The sequence below is a fragment of the Anolis sagrei genome, chromosome 6 (assembly GCF_037176765.1).
Source record: "Anolis sagrei isolate rAnoSag1 chromosome 6, rAnoSag1.mat, whole genome shotgun sequence".
Classification (NCBI taxonomy): domain Eukaryota; kingdom Metazoa; phylum Chordata; class Lepidosauria; order Squamata; family Dactyloidae; genus Anolis; species Anolis sagrei.
In genome coordinates, this window is record NC_090026.1 from 18,704,266 (window position 1) to 18,721,649 (window position 17,384).

Genomic DNA, 17,384 nt, shown 5'->3' on the forward strand with positions numbered 1-17,384 from the left:
TCCTCCAGTGCTCACATTTGGGCATATGGAGTATTTGTGCCAAGTTTGGTACATACCCATCATTGTTTGAGTCCACAGTGTTCTCTGGATGTAGATGAACTACAACTCAAAAACTCAAGGTCAATGCCTATCGAACCCTTCCAGTATTTTCTGTTGGTCATGGGAGTTCTGTGTGCCAAGTTTGGCTCAATTCCATCGTTGGTGGGGTTCAGAATGCGCTTTGATTGTAGCTGAACTATTAATCCCAGCAACTGCAACTCCCAAATGACAAAACCAATCCCCTCCATCAACCCTACCAGTTTTCAAATTTGGGTGTTTTGGGTATTTGTGCCAAATTTGGTCCAGTGAATGAAAATACATCCTGCATATCAGGTATTTATATTATGATTCATAACAGTAGCAAAATTACAGTTCTGAAGTAGCAACGAAAATAATTTTTTTGGTTGGGGGTCACCACAACACGAGCAACTGTATTAAGGGGTTGTGGCATTAGGAATGTTGAGAAACCCTGCTCTAATGGCACCCACCATCCTTGCAGCTAAAATAATCAGAAAAATCCATTTTGTTCATCTCAAAATTACTCCCTGTGCCTAAAACTCCCTGTCCAGTTATTATGGCTCTCTTTTCATTCATCTGTCTTATCTTCTCTGCATGATTTTTAAACACCTTTTGCCTGATAAAGAAGCCAGTGGAGCTTCGAAAGTGTGCAACTTAATGAGGTCTTGGAACTGCATGCCAGTATGGCAGAAAAATAAAGGATGTGAAGCAGAGAACAGAATGAATGATGCTCGTTTTCCTTGCAGAGTTTGAAAGCAGCCAACTCCTTAGTGCTCCCGCCATGCCTTGGAATATCAGGAAATTGGGTCTGGCTTTCGGAACAATGCTGTGACCTAGGAGTGGCACCGTGGTCTGGAGTGATAAGCCCAGTCTGTTTATACATGGGCACCAAGATGGCAGAGATTTGAGTCCAATCTGGAGCGGATTGTGTGTTGTTGTGCTTGTTGTCTAAAGAGTCCAATTCCTCCTTTTCCTCTGGGACCTTGCTTTTGTTGGCTGAGCTGGGGCTCAATTTGTTTTGCAAGGTGGAAGCCAGCTTATTCAGAAATGTTAAGAGCAATTGGTCAACATAAGTCTTATTTCATGTCACATAATTACATAACACTTTAATGGGTTTTTTAATGTCGGGAGCGACTTGAGAAACTGCAAGTCGCTTCCGGTGTGAGAAAATTGGCCATCTGAAAGGACGTTGTCCAGGGGATGCCCAGATGTTTGATGTTTATACCATCCTGCAGGAGGCTTCTCTCATGTCCCCACATGGGCAGCTGGAGCTGACAATGGGAGCTCACCCACTCTCCCCAGATTCTATCGGTCAGCAGTCCTGCTGGCACAAGGGTTTAACCCATTGTGCCACTGAGAACTAATGGGGCCTACTTACTTGTTGGCTGGCAGATGACCACCTGTTGATAAGACAATCTCCTTCCTTATTTTCAATATACAGTTGTCCCGTCCTATTTGTAGTTTTGACTTTTGTGGATTTGATTATTTATTGTGTGAGAAGCGAATTGGGTACAGTTATAATGTATTTGCAAACACCAACAAAGTTAAAAACTTGGCATTATGCGAAATGTCCTTTGACCAGAAGCTGGCCACTTGGAGTGCCTCTGGTGTCACTGCGAGAAGGTCCTCCATTGTGCCTGTAGCAGGGCTCAGACTGCATTGTAGTAGGTGGTCTGTGGTTTGCTCTTCTCCACACTCGCATGTCATGGACTCCACTTTGTGGATTTGATTATTACAATATCTAATTTATCCAATGTGTCCCTATGGTCTACTTCCTCCATCCATGCCGGAAGACCTACAGATTGATAGAAGTAACACCCCATTAGGAATCTGTAGGTCTTCTGTTGCGATCCTGTGTACGGCTTCAGTCATGCTGGAAGACTGAGAAATTCCTAGAGAGGTGTTTTCTGAAGTTTTATTTTTATTTGCATTTTTTCACTATCATAGGGCTCCTGTGCCTTGGACAGCAGTGAATGTGGAGAGCTGGCTGAATAAGTAAACACTCGTTATGAGAAAAACTGGCACAATTAATAGGACAGGATATTTTCATAATGACCTCAAGTTCAGAGAGGAGGCCACAGAGTTTAGGACACAAGCTTCTACTTTATAATAGCATTACAATTCCACTTTACCTGAGTTTGCTGCATCCTAAATAATCCTGAAGTGTATAGTTTTGTTTTGGTTTTGTGTCAGGAGCAATTTGAGAAACTGCAAGACACTTCTGGTGTGAGAGAATTGGCCGTCTGCAAGGATGTTGCCCAGGGAACGCCCGAGTGTTTTACCATCCTGTGGGAGGCTTCTCTCATGTCCCCACATGAGAAGCTAGAGCTGACACATGGGAGCTCACCCTGCTCCCCGGATCCAAACAGTCAACCTTTCAGTCAGGAGTCCTGCCGGCACAAGGGCTTAACCCTTTGTGCCACTGGGGGCTGCTGTATAATTTGGTGAAGCATTGGACCTCTGTGGCTAAGAATTCTAATATATTATTGACCTATGGCAATCCTATGGCAAACCTACCATAGGGATTTCTTGGCAAGATAGGTGGCTCTCCCTAAAGTGCAAATGCCAAGACTGGCAGTGAAGGTGGGATCATAGGACCACAATTACTTTGTTTTGTCGAAGGCTTTCATGGCCGGAATCACTGGGTTGTTGTGAGCTTTTCAAGCTGTATAGCGATGTTCCAGAAGCATTCTCTCCTGACATTTCGCCTGCATATATGCCAGGCATCCTCAGAGGTGGAGAGGTCTGTTGGAAACTAGGCAAGTGGGTTTTATATATCTGTGGAATGTCCAGGGTGGGCGAAAGAACTCTTGTCTTTTTGAGGCAGGTGTGAATGTTTCAATTGACCACCTGGATCATCATTTAATGGCCTGGCAGTTTCAAGGTCTGACTTATTACTGCCTGGGGGAATCCTTTGTTGTGCTTTGTTTGCACCTGATGAACAAACCTAGACGCAGGATATTATTTGAGAACACAGAAATGCTGGATCATTCTAACAACCACCCTGTCAGACTACACAGAGAAGCCACTGAAATCCACAAGCAAGTGGACAATTTCAACAGAAAGGAAGAAACCATGAACATTAACAAAATCTGGCTACCAATATTAAAAAAAAACTCTATAATAACAACAGTAAATAAAGAACAACTTGAGAAACTGAAAGACACTTCTGGTGTGAGAGAATTGGCCGTCTGCAAGGATGTTGCCCAGGGAACACCCGAGTGTTTTACCATCCTGTGGAAGGCTTCTCTCATATCCCCACATGAGAAGCTAGAGCTGACAGATGGGAGCTCACCCTGCTACCCGGATTCAAACTGTCAACCTTTCTGTCAGAAGTCCTGCCGGCACAAGGGTTTAACCCTTTGTGCCTCCGGGGGAAATCCGGACAAGAAACAATCAGGGCCGGTTAATCACCTCCCAACAAAGGATTCCTCCAGGCAGTAAGAAGTTAGACCTTCAAACTGCCAGGCCATTAAATTCCTGGCTGGTTGCTGCCTGGGGGAATCCTTTGTTGGGAGCTGTTAGCTGGCCCTGATTCCAACCTCTGAGGATGCCTGCCATAGATGTGGTCAAAACGTCAGGAGATAATGCTTCTGGAACATGGCCATACAATCCCGAAAACTCACAACAACCCACAATTGCTTTGTTCCAAAGGGTCTCAAGTTTGGGTACAACATGCAAAGTGGGTATTTTTAACAGCAAATTATACCCCCTTCAATTGCTTGAAAAGCTTTCAGAATTGCATACACATTACTTCTAAAAAAGAAAAGTACAAGACTCTCGGGTTTATATTTTTAAAAAGCATAACATAAAAAGGAGGGATGAGAAAGGAAAAGAAAAGGCCGCAGGTTCTTCATATTTTGATATGTTTTCACCTGGCTGCTGGCTGACAGTTAGGGAAGAAACAGTGGTAAAATGGTCCAGCATGGATTTTGACTTGAAATGGAAGTCCCCTCCCTCCCCAAATGCAGTCTTCATTTGTTTGCAGTGGAAACCGGCTGGCTATCATACATGGACAGGTCAATCATATTGGTTTGGCTTGGAATCGAATCTTTCACCAATTCAAAATGGGACTTTGCTCAGAGCAGTGTTTTGGAGTGCCCCACAGGAAGAGATACGGCATTGAGCGGGAGACTCCGGGCCCAGATCTTCATGTGGCAACTGTTTTTGCTTCCATCTCTCCCACCAGTATGGTCCAGCTGCCACACCGCTTCCTCCGCTTGTACTGATGCCAGGCACAACTGGTGGCCACCCCAAGGACCCCCGTTCCCAGCAATATCCACCCCAACACTGATAATACAGATCCAGGAGGGTCGCGGGCACAGGCCACGCTGGTGGCTGCCAGTCCAATGATGCCAAGCACTAGTCCGAAAGGAAGCAGGCATTCCCAGCAGGATGCCTCCACACCTCCGGTGGCAGTGCCAATGATGCCCAGGCGTGATGCTGTGCGCTCCAGACACACTTCTTCCCGTTCTATGTTCACTGTCACACGATCGTACAGCATATTGAGCAGAAGGGCAAGACTATGTTCTGATCTGGGGAAGAAGAACAGAGAGACAATGACCAACAAATGCAAAGGTAAAAGTCATTGTATTGGAAATCTAGCGAGGTTCAAGAGAAGTCAAGATAGGGATTGGCAGCAAAGGTGGTACCAAGGAGAGCTCCCAGGACTTAGGCCTTGTCACCTCTTCTCCAGTCCTTGGAACAAGGAGAGGAAACTGAGGGCAAGAGTACTGCCTTTTTATTATTTTTTAGACTTGGCTGTTCATTTTGTTTGTGTTTTGCTTTTTGCTTTTTTTATTTTTTAAAGGATGTTTTAACTGCTGTGCTTAGTAGTTAAAGCATCCTGCTTCATGACCTCACAAAGGGTCTTTGGGTTTGGCCTTAATATTTCAGAATTCTGATTTGCTCCTGATTACACTGACTTCAATTACACTGCCCAACACACATTTTGGCCCGTGAAATGTTAACCTTGTTTCTGGGTATATTTGACCTGCTGATTCCTAAAATGGCACCAGGTGCCATTTTTCCCCCTGGTGCCATTTTAAGTCCAGAACATATGACATCTACTAGTTTTCATCTACTTGCCCATAGAAAGTAATGATAATCTTATCTAAGAAAATAGAGCTGGTGAGGTCTAACCAATGCATTTTTTTTAAATCAGTGTCCCAAATAACCCGAGGAACAAGCCTAAAAACCAAGACACCAAAAACAATATTGTTAGAAAGTGTTATCTATCACCCAATGCAAATCGGTGACTGCTGTGATGTGCTTCAATCCCACTGCACATCAGTACCAATGCACATTTGGAAAGTAGTAACGTAACAGCACATTCTACTGGATATGCATTATGATTTTTTTATAATTGTGACATTATAATTCCTGCAGGCATAAGTCTAGACACAAAGACCCCAACAGGATTTTGGTCTTTGTCTATACTGCCTTGTGAGACAAAACATCTCCAATCTAATATTTAAGCTTGCTTTGAATTGTCCGGACATTTCACAGTATGCGGGAGAATAATAACCTCCCTTTAATATGTCTATAATTCAAATGGTTCATAAAGGTAGAGAAGATATTCAACAGAGAGGACCAGAACCAGCCAGCAAACAGTGCACAATCTGCCTAAAATGCAAATCTGCATCCCAGAGCCATCCCAGGACTCTTTGCTATTTGAGTCTAAGGGCCCTTCCAGACAGGCCCTACATCCTCAGATCTGATCCCAAGGTTAGTCACGTTACTTTAGCACAGTGGTCCTCAGCCTTCCTAATGCCGCGACCCCTTAATACAGTTCTTCATGTGGTAGTGACCCCCAAACATAAAATTATTTTTGTTGCAACTTCATAACTGGAATTTTGCTACCGTTATGAATCATAATGTCAATCCATCCTGATATGCAGGATGGATTTTCATTCAGTAGACCAAATTTGGCACAAATACCCAATACGCCCAAATTTGAATACTGGTGAGGTTGAGGGGGATTGATTATATCATTTGGGAGTTGTAATGTCTGGGATTTATAGTTAACCTACAATCAAAGAGCCTTCTGAACTCCACCAACAATGGAATTGAATCAAACTTGGCACACAGAATTCCCTTAACCAACAAAAAATACTGGAAAAGTTTGATGGGCATTGACCTTGAGTTTTGGAGTTGTAGTTCACCTACATCCAGAGAGCACTGTGGACTCAAACCATGATAGATCTGGACCAAACTTGACACAAATACTCAATATGCACAAATGTGAACACTGGTGGATTTGGAGGAAAAATAGTCCTTGATATTTGGGAGTTGTAGTTGCTGGGATTTATACTTAACCTACAATCAAAGAGCAACGATGGAATTGAGCAATCTTGGCACACAGAACTCCCTTGACCAACAGAAAATACTGGAAGGGTTTGGTCGACATTGATCTTGAATTTTGGAGTTGTAGTTCACCTACATCCAGAGAGCAGGTGGAGGACTTTTGGTGGGAGGATTCGCTGTGTGTTTCCAAAAAGGAAGAGAAGGACAGATGGAGAGATCTTCAGGCATCTCTGACAAAGGGATTCTAAGACCATTAGAAATATAGGTTTTCTGATGGTCCTGAGTCCCCCTTGTGACCCCCGCCCAGGGGTCCCAACCACCAGGTTGAGAAACACTGCTTTAGCATATAGCAAATTCCACAGTGCCCTTTCTGTATCTACCGTCAGCAGCAAAACATATAATACCCATATGTGTCTGCCTAATGATAGGACTGGCCTCCCTCACGTGTAAATAATATATTTTCTAATTAGGCCTGCTTCTATTTCTACTGGCATTTTTTTAAAAAAAAGAATAGATGCAATCTCTTTATTGCATATTAAACTGCTCTTAAAAGATCAGTTTATGGAGAGCCAAAATCGCCAACCTTAATGGTTCCCTTTTATGAAAACATCCTTCTTTCCAAAGCTTGGAAACATTATTTCTTTGAAGTACGACTCCCCCCAAAAACCCCAACCAGGATATGCAGTGGCCATGCTGGCTTGGGGATACCAGGACTTATTAGCCAAACTACACATTTACGTTTTGCTCTTATTTCCAAGGAACGGTCAATGGATTGCATATTCTGTCTTCTTGAGATGCTTGTCTTTTATTTCCTTCTTACCTCAGAGTTTTGGAGATGGTGTTTCCTTATTTTCTTTCTTTTTCTCAAAAGGGTATTATTTTTCCATACTTTTGGTGTCCCCAGCTTGCTTCTGATGATGGTCTCTGTCTGTTCGCATACAAGCCGCAGTCTGTGCTCATGCGGTCAGTCTGCCTCCGCTGTTGCCTACGTCTGGACTTTGGATTGGGTTCCTGCCCTGCCTGCCTTTTCCCTATTTCTATGTCGATCAATGGGACAAGGATGATGGAATGATAAGGAGGCAATTAGGGAGTTCCTGTGAGTTAGCAATAGCATGGGAGAAAGTTGGATACCGTACTCTGAGCATATCTGATGCTCATTGTGCATTTGAGATACACACCCAGCCAAACAGAAAGTGCTGTAAACAAACAGAAAGGAGAAATATATGTGTGTGTGTATAGTATTAATATGTGCATATAAATATTTATATTGGCCTTCCAGAGTTTACATGAATGTTTCCAAGGTGGGAGGAACTACTCCAACATTTAGAGGACTCTTTGGTCCTCTAAATGCTTTGGCCAGTAACCCCATCAGCTTCATCCAGAATGACCAATGGTATGGGATGGTGAGAGTTGTCCTTCAAGACATTTGATGAATTAATTGTCTCTGGCCCTTCCTTAGATTGGATATAGACTTAAGTCATACTTAAAGTGGTGGAGTCTTCTCCTCTGGAGATGTTTAAACAGAGACTGGATGACCACCTGTTGGGAGTGCTTTGACTTTGTATTTCTGTATGGCAGGGGGTTGGATCAAATGGCCCTTGGGGTCTTTCCTAACTCTATGATTCTACTTTGGCCACATCATGAGAAGAAAGGAAAGCTTAGAAAAGACAATTATGCTGGGGAAAATGGAAGGAAAAAGGAAGAGGGGTCGACCAAGGGCAAGATGGATGGATGGGATCTTTGAAGTGACTGGATTGACTTTGAAGGAGCTGGGGGTGGTGACAGCCGACAGGGAGCTCTGGCGTGGGCTGGTCCATGAGGTCACAAAGAGTCGGAAACAACTGAATGAATGAACAACAATAACAATAATTCTATTATTATTGTTATTGTTATTGTTATTATTATGTAATACAATATAATACTAATAAAAATAATACTGTATAATAATTGTATATTATATATAACATATAATATTTCTAATAATATTGCAGTATAGTGGCATACTACATACTAATATCATGCTATGCTAATAATCTAATATATTGTATGTACCTATATTTTGATCATAATATTATCATGTAATACAATATAAAATTATTAATAATACAATATAATAATTAAAATAAACCACGTGTAGTTCATGTTTCATCAGTCCACACACGGCCCTGCCAGAGAAATAAAATATGCCACACAGATTATCAATAAAGAACAAATAGTTTACTCTTCGTAGTTCAGAGCAACATATTTACAGTCATGTAATCAATTACACTGACTCATATAATGTCCTTTTATGAGAAATTTAAAATGGTCTTTCTTTGGCCATGTGGATAAACTCTTTTCAGCAGCTCATGAAGCAAGAATGCACTCCAAACTCTGTCTCTCTCAGCTTCATTCTGTCTCTCTGCAAGCACTTGCATAGCCCAAGCCTAAAAAATGTAACAGTATCCAAGAGTCTCAGGCTCAGCCAGCTCCCTGGGCATAGTCCGACCAATCAGCTTTATGCATCTTATTTTACAGTTGACACACACACACTAACTGATTTCTTACATTCTCCAACATAGTACAATACAGTATATAATACTAACATTATGCTATGCTAATAATATAATATATTGTTTGTACATTGATCATAATATTATGTAATACAATACATAGTGGGAGTAGTTCCTCCCACCATGGAAACATTCATGTAAACTGCATCACACAATTTCATATAATAATTATAAATTATATTTTACATGGAATATTACTAATAATATTGCATTATAGTGGTATAGTACAATATAGTAATATACAATACTAATATTGTGCTAGGCTAATAATATAATATATTGTATATACATATAACTTGTAAGCTACCGAGTCCCCTTCGGGGTGAGAGAGGGTGGGGTATAAAAATAGTAAGTAAATAAATAGGATTTTATGATGGTAGACCTATTGAGGTCAATGAAATTTCAGTTAATCATGGCCAGTTTAACTTGGATCAATTTCAGTGGGTCTGCACTATGTATTATTAAGCTCAGACCCAACCCACTGTACGCTGAATCCCACTTCTTTTATTGTAGGGCAGCGTAATCTAAACCAGGCCTGTCTCACTTGCAGAGTTTGCCAGGGATCTATGGAAGCGACCAAGTAAATATTTTGGACGTAGAAGCTTCCCAGGTCTAATTCCAAGCTTTTCCAATTAAAGTCAGACAGAAAGTGCTGAGAATAATCTCTGTGCCTGAGACTTTGCCAAGGAAGGCAGATTTGAAAAGCAATCTGAGTGGGTATAAGGCACGTCAAGCGTGTACTTTATGTGTTTATGTGAGAATCTGTGTGAATGTGAGCGGGTGATAATTTGTGTTTGTGCATGAAATGTATGTTTGCAACTGAAGGAGCGAGATGATACATCTACACGGTAGAATGAAAGCAGTTTGACACCTTACTTACTTACTTACTTACTTACTTAAACGATCCCTCGTAGCCCGAGGATGATGGTCCTCCAAGTGTAGTGTCTTGGCGGTGAGTCCATAGGTGGCTGTGGAGCCCTATTCTTGATCAGCATGTTTTCCTGCATTGAGGACATCGGTTGCCAGGTGGAAGGCGGTCCTAGTCAGGGTTGGCTTGATGTGCCTTCCTCTTGGCACGTTTCTACCTCCATTCGTGCCTCTTCAAAATCTGCAGCACTGCTGGTCACAGCTGAGCTCCAGTTGGAGCACTCAAGGGCCAGGGCTTCCCAGTTCTCGGTGTCTATGCCACAGTTTTTAACATTGGCTTTAAACCCATCTTGAAATCTCTTTTCCTGTCCACCAACATTAAGTTTCCCTTTCTTGAGTTGGGAGTCTAGTGGCTGCTTTGAGAGATGGTGATCAGCATTCGGACAACATGGCCAGTTGTCTCCATTCGTGCCTCTTCGAAAGCTGTGAGAGCTGTTCAGCAGTGGAACTCTCTGCCCTGGAGTGTGGTAGAGGCTCCTTCTTTGGAAGCTTTTAAAGTGGAGTTGATGGCACAGGAGCCTCACTTGTGGTCTTTGCTTCTTCCAGCACGCCGACATTTGTCCGCCTCTCTTCCCAAGAGATTTGCATGAGATGTATGTTTGCAATTATGTATGTTTTTGCAGATTTATGTTTGCAATTATATATGTTTGTGCATGAGATGGATGTTTGCAATTGTGTATGTTTGGCCATGAAATGCATGTTTGCAGTTATGTATGTTTGTGCATGAGATGTATGTTGGTAATTATGCATGTTTGACCATGAGATGTATGTTTGCAATTATGTATGTTTGTGCATGAGATGTATGTTTGCAGTTATGTATGTTTGTGCATGAGATGTATGTTTTCAATTATGTATGTTTGACCATGAGATGTATGTTTGCAGTTATGTATGTTTGTGCATGAGATGTATGTTTGCAATTATGTATTGTTTATCCATGAGATGTATGTTTGCAATTATATATGCTTGGGCAAGAGGTATTTATTTATTTATTTATTTAAAACATTTATATTCTGCCCTTCTTACCCCAAAGGGGACTCAGAGCAGAGCACAGCATATATACGGTAAACATTCAGTGCTGGGACAAGAATTCATATACGCGTACATAAACATTAAAAACATTTATCTCAATATTAAAATACACCATTTAAAACTGTCCTGGTCATCAGCGTCAAATCTAACTGGCCTGGTAATCTTTCCTATTGCTGCTTTATTGCCTTGTCCCGAAAGCTTGGTCTTACAGCCAAGTTTTTACCATCCTTCTGAAGGACAGGAGGGAGGGGGCCGATCTGATCTCACCAGGAAGGGAGTTCCACAGCTGAGGGGCATTCACTGAGAAGGCCCTGTGTCTCGTCCCTGCCAATTGCACCTGTGACAATGGCGGGATGGAAAGCAGAGCCTTCCCAGAGGATCTTAATCTCCACGATGTTTCATAGGGGGAGATACGTTCAGACAGGTAAATTGGGCCGGGGCCATTTAGGGCTTTGAATTGTGCCCGGTAGCAAACTGGTAGCCCGTGGAGCTGGCGTAACATGGGAGATGTATGTTTGCGATTGAAGGAGAGAGATAATGCATCTACACGGTAGAATGAAAGAGGTTTGGCACCATTTTAACTGCCAGGGCTCAAGGATATGGAATCCTGGAAGTTCTAGTCTTGCAATCCCTTTAGCCTATTCTGCCAAAGAGTGCTGATGCCTTTCCAAACTACAAGTCTCAGGATTCCCATAGCCTTGAGTCAGAGCAGTTCAAGTGTTGCCAAACTGCATTCATTCTGCTATGTAGATGCACCCTTGGAAGCAAAGGATCCAACATCCAAGAATATGTTATCATGGGTTGCGGGTTGCATTGAGCTGTGGTAATGAACGTGTGGTAATGAAACTGCACTCATTCTGCAGTCTAGATGCATCCAGATAGAGCAGGCCTGGGCAAACTTGGGCCCTCCAGGTGTTTTGGACTTCAACTCCCACAATTCCTAACAGCCTCAGGCCCTTTCCTTTTCTCCCTCAGCCGCTTAAGAGATCAGGTCAGGAATTGGTGTCTTTGTTCCTTTTCATGTGTTTTGCTTAATCCGAAACACAGGAAGAGATATGATATATATGAGTACTTCTCCTTATCTAGAATCAGAGTTCCTTTTTCTCCTTCTCAACTCACAACAAAGCCACAAGCGTTTGGATAGGTGTCAGGGTGCTTCCTTTTGCTTGTTTGTTTTGACCATTTGTGCCACAAGTGAGAGGGAGCTTATAAAGTGGGACATATGCGGCCACAAAAAAACTAATGGGATTTTGGCCTGCATCAATAGGAGTCTAGTGTCTAGATCCAGGGAAGTCATGCGACCCCTCTTTTCTGCCTTGGTCAGACCACACCTGGAATACTGTGTCCAACTCTGGGCACCCCAGCTGAAGAGAGATATTGACAAGCTGGAATGTGTCCAGAGGACAGCGACTAAAATGATCAAGGGTCTGGAGAACAAGCCCTATGAGGAGCAGCTTAAAGAGCTGGGTATGTTTAGCCTGAAGAAGAGCAGGCTGAGAGGAGACATGATGGAACATGTGGAACAATGGCTTCAAACTACAAGAAAGGAGATTCCATCTGAACATGAGGAAGAATTTCCTAGCTGTGAGAGCTGTTCAGCAGTGGAACTCTCTGCCCCGGAGTGTAGTAGAGGCTCCTTCTTTGGAAGCTTTTAAACAGAGGCTGGATGGCCATCTGTTGGGGTAGCTTTGAATGCAATTTTCCTGCTTCTTGGAAGGGGGTTGGACTGGATGGCCCATGAGGTCTCTTCCAACTCTATGATTCTATGTTTCTATATCACTCCGGCTTCCCTGTTGTGTTGGACTACAACTCTCAACATCCCCGACCAGGATGGCATCAGGTTGGGGAAGAGAGGGACCTTCCACGCAGGATACTTTTGCCACCTACCTGAACACATGGAGTCGAGGTGCAGCGGTGATCCCTCCCCTCCACAAACATACACACCAACTGAATCCTGACACTAATGCTTTTGACACTAATGCTGCTTTACGAACAGATCTGGATGGACAAAGCGGATTGAGCATATGGCCAAGGGCAGCAAGGGACAGTCAAATTAGCGGTGGCCCAATGCAATTAGCTACCAGTAGGTGAACCTACGTAAGAGCCTCAGAGAGATAGTGCTACCTATGGGTTAGAGCAGAGGAGGCTGGGAACTCAGATACCGGGGTCTTTTGAGGAGGCGAATTTGATCTAAAGAGATGGAGAAATCAATGAAAGCCAGTCTGAGACAAGGCTTTGGTTTGCAGTCTTTAATGATATCTACTAGAGAAAGCTGATGCCTCACCAAACTACAGTTGCTATGATTCCATAGTATTGAACCACGGCAGTTGAAGTGGTTTAAAACTGCATTAATTCCACAATGTAGATGCATCCCTAGGCAGGTAAAAGGAAACGCTACCCAGGATTATCACTGGTCAACACGCATTTTGGTGTCTCAAATATTAGCCCAGTTTGTGTGTATCTTACCTGCTGATTCCAAAAATGGCACCTGTTTCTCCCCATCAGCTCTAATTCTTGAGATACAGAACATATAGTGGCACAATGTAAAATAAACAACATGTAGTTCACATTTGATCAGCCCACACACTGCCTTGCCAGACAAAGAAAATATGCCCACACAGATGAACACTAAAGAACAAGTAGTTTACTCTTCGTAAATTTAGAACAACAAATGTACAATGTGATCAGTTGCATCAACTCACATAATGTCCTTTTATGAGAGATTTAAAAATTGTATTTCTTTGGCCGTATGGATAAAATCTTTCTGCAGCCCATAAAGCGAGAGCGCACTCCAAACTCTATCTCTCCTTGCTTCTCTCTGAGCACTTGCATAGCTCAAGCCTGAACAAAAATGTAACAGTAACCAAAAGTCCCAGGCTCAGCCTGCTCCCCAGGCATTGTCCGACCAATCAGCTTAATGAATCTTATTTTACAGTTGACACACACACAGTGACTGATTCCTTGCATGCTCCAACACATATGACCTATTCCTATCATCATCTACTTGTCCATAGAAAATCATGATAACCATATCTAGGAAACTAAAGCTGTTGTGGTCTATTTAATTGAATTTTCTGAATCAGAGCCCCAAATAATCCAAGGAACAGGCCTAAAAAACCAACAGTTCGCTTTTGCCTGAGTCTATATTCTCACCGCCTCTGCTGAGTTGCAAACTACTTTGACGAGATGAACTTAAGTTTGCATCAATTAAACTAGCAGAGGATGAAGGTGGAAATTAGGAAGAACAAAAAGATTTTTTGTTGTTTATTCATTCAGTCGCTTTTGACTCTTCCTGACCGCATGGACCAGCCCATGGCAGAGCTCCCTGTCGGCCATGGCTACCCACAGTTCCTTCAAGGTCAAGCCAGTCACTTCAAGGATACCATCCATCCATCTTGCCTTTGGTCAGCCCCTCTTCCTTTTCTCTTCCCTTTTCCCCAGCATCACTCTCTTCTCCAAGCTTTCCTGTGTTCTCATTATGTGGCCAAAGTATTTCATCTTTGCCTCCAACATCCTTCCCTCCAGTGAGCAGCCAGGCATTATTTCCTGGAGTATGCTGTGTTCTGCATACCAGTTGAATAGGTTGGGTGAGTACCCTGCCATACTCCTTTCCCAATCTTGAACCAGTCTGTTGTTCCATGGTCAGTTCTTACTGTTGCTACTTGGTCATTATACAGATTCCTCAGGAGACAGACAAGGTGGCTTAGTATCCCCATACCACCAAGAATTTGCCACAATTTATTATGATCCACATAGTGAAAGGCTTTAGAATAGTAAATAAAACATAAATAGATGTCTTTCTCCATTATCCAGCGGATGTTGGCAATTTGATCTCTCATTCCCCTGCCTTTTCTAAACCCAGCTTGTACATCTGGCAACTCTCGCTCCATATATTGCTGGAGTCTGCCTTGCAGGATCTTGAACATTACCTTACTACAATCGTTTTCAACCTTCCTAATGCTGTGACTCCTTAATACAGTTCCTCATGTTGTGGTGACTCACAACCATACAATTATTTTCATTGCTACTTCATAACTTTAACTTTGCTACTGTTATGAATCGTAATGTAAATATCTGATATGCAGCATGTATTTTCATTCACTGGACCAAATTTGGCACAAATATCCAATACGCCCAAATTTGAATACTGGTGGGGTTGGGGGGCATTGATTTTGTCATTTGGGAGTTGTAGTTGCTGTGATTTATAGTTCACCTACAATCAAAGAGCATTCTGAACTCAACCAGCAATGGAATTGAACCAAACTTGGCACACAGAACTCCCATGACCAACAAAAAATACTGGAAGGGTTTGGTGGGCATTGACCTTGAGTTTTGGAGTTGTAGTTCATCTACATCCAGAGAGCACTGCGGACTCAAACAATGATGGATTTGGACCAAACTTGGCACAAATACTCAATATGCCCAAATGTGAACACTGTTGGAGTTTGGGGAAAATAGACCTTGACATTTGGGAGCTGTTGTTGCTGGGATTTATACTTAACCTACAATCAAAGAGCATTCTGAACCCCACCAGCAATATAATTGGCCCAAATTTCCCACTCAGAACCCCCATGACCAACAGAAAATACTGTGCTTTCTGATGGTTTTTGGTGACCCCTCTGACACCCTGAAAAAAGTGAAGAAAACAGAGTAGCTGAAAAAAGTGAGACAACAGAGGACGCATCATGACTGCCAAATTGGGGCAGTTGGGAGGTATGGCAGCCATGCCCATTAACAAAATTGAAGTATTATAACTGTGAAAGGGCCCTCAGAATTGGATTCAGCTCATAATTCTGAGTAAGCATGCACAGGATTTCACTGTTAAAGCACAATACCACACGCACCCACTGTAATCAGGAGAAGAAAGAGAGCCAGCCAGATGGCGTTTTTTTTTTTTTTCATAATCTCAGATTAAATCCACCTTCTTGTTATGATCCCTTCTTTATATGTTTTTAATTATATGTAAAAGCAATCTTTCTTTTCTCCTTATTGCAAGACTTGGACGGTGCTGAACAGACTGCGCTCTGGCACCACGAAATGCAGAGCCAGCCTTAAGGAATGGGGCTACAAAGTGGAGTCTGCAACATGTGGAGGAGAGCAAACCAAGAACCACTTACTACAATGCACTTTGAGCCTTGCCACATGCACAATAGAGGACCTTCTTACAGTGACACCATAGGCACTCAAAGTGTCCAGCTTCTGGTCAAAGGAAATTTAGTATAATGTTAAGTTTTTAACTTTGTTTGTGGTTTTTCTATACATTATAACTCAATTTGCTTCTGACACGATAAATAAATAAAATGGCAAGACTTCCAATTCAGGCCTAAATTTGGAGCAAGTATGTACAGTGTTGCACATCTCACCTTCCCATTGCCATTACTAGGGAAAAAAGGATGAGCCAGTGAGATGAGAATATTTACAAGCTCAGGTTAAACCCACCTGCTCCCATTTGCAGTTCCTTCCTTACTACGCTCACGGATGCAATGGGAGGAGTCTCTCTTGTCTTTTCCATATAAGGATACCTTCTTTGAATAATTAATGATATGCATCCAATGTATTTAAGGCAAAGGAGCACAAAGGCAGAGGCAAACTTTCCATGTGAGCATTGAACGCACATGGCTTCTAAGGAAGGAAGTTTCTTGATTTTATGAGGCATGGACCACCACAAGTAGTATCTGAGAAGCAGAATCCATATGCTGATTATTGTTTAGGTCAGGCATGGGCAAACTTTGGTCCTCCAGATGTTTTGGACTTCAACTCGCTTAAGCGGCTGGGGGGGGGGGGGAAGGAAGGGTCCTGAGGCTGTTGGGAATTGTGGGAGTTGACGTCCAAAACATCTGGAGGGCCAAAGTTTGCCCATGCCTGGTTTAGGTCCTCTTGTGATGAAGTAGGGTTGTAGTTGTTTAGTTTCACTTAGCCAAACCCTTTGAATCAGTTGTTGACTGGCAGAAGGTCTAAATCCTATTGTTTCCAATAAAGGTTACTTTCAGGTATCGTTACATAGTACTGCAACTTTTCGTCTCTCCTATGACACTTGGTGGCACTTGGAAAAGTAGTTGATTTTGGCTATTTTGTCATGATCTGCATGTCTTATCAGCTTTTTTCATGTGGTTGTTTATTACCAGAAGTGCTATTAATCTACAGGGTGCTTTTCTGCTTAAGGTAGACCAATTCCTGGGGTCAGAGAGCAATAGCTTTAGCTTCCACTGTGTTGCCATCTGTCCACTCGTCTCTACATATGCCATCTCCTCATAGGGTGATCGGCATGTTTTCATTCTTTTCAATAGATATTTTGCTCTCCCCACCCACTCACCCCTTGCCCAGCCACTTTGAGGGCTGGCACATGTTGAGGAACCGTGCCCAACGTTAAGGGAAGAGAGGCCAGGAGGGCAACAAGGAAGGAGGGAGCGAGGAAGGCCCGCAAAGCCCAAATCCGATTTCCCTGGCGTTAAAGAGCTTGGAGCAAATGTGATCAGCGCAACCTAAAATAGCCCCCTCTCTCAATCTCTCTCC

The 17,384-nt window shown here is 42.7% G+C and overlaps 1 long non-coding RNA gene across 1 annotated transcript; it reads right to left on the reverse strand.

Moving 5' to 3' along the window:
* Positions 1–3,832: 3,832 nt before the first annotated feature.
* LOC137097244 (uncharacterized) lies at positions 3,833–7,554 on the reverse strand. The gene is made up of 2 exons (XR_010910081.1): positions 7,184–7,554; positions 3,833–4,592 (listed from the first exon to the last, which is right to left on the reverse strand). It is a non-coding gene; the product is annotated as an uncharacterized lncRNA (long non-coding RNA).
* Positions 7,555–17,384: the final 9,830 nt, after the last annotated feature.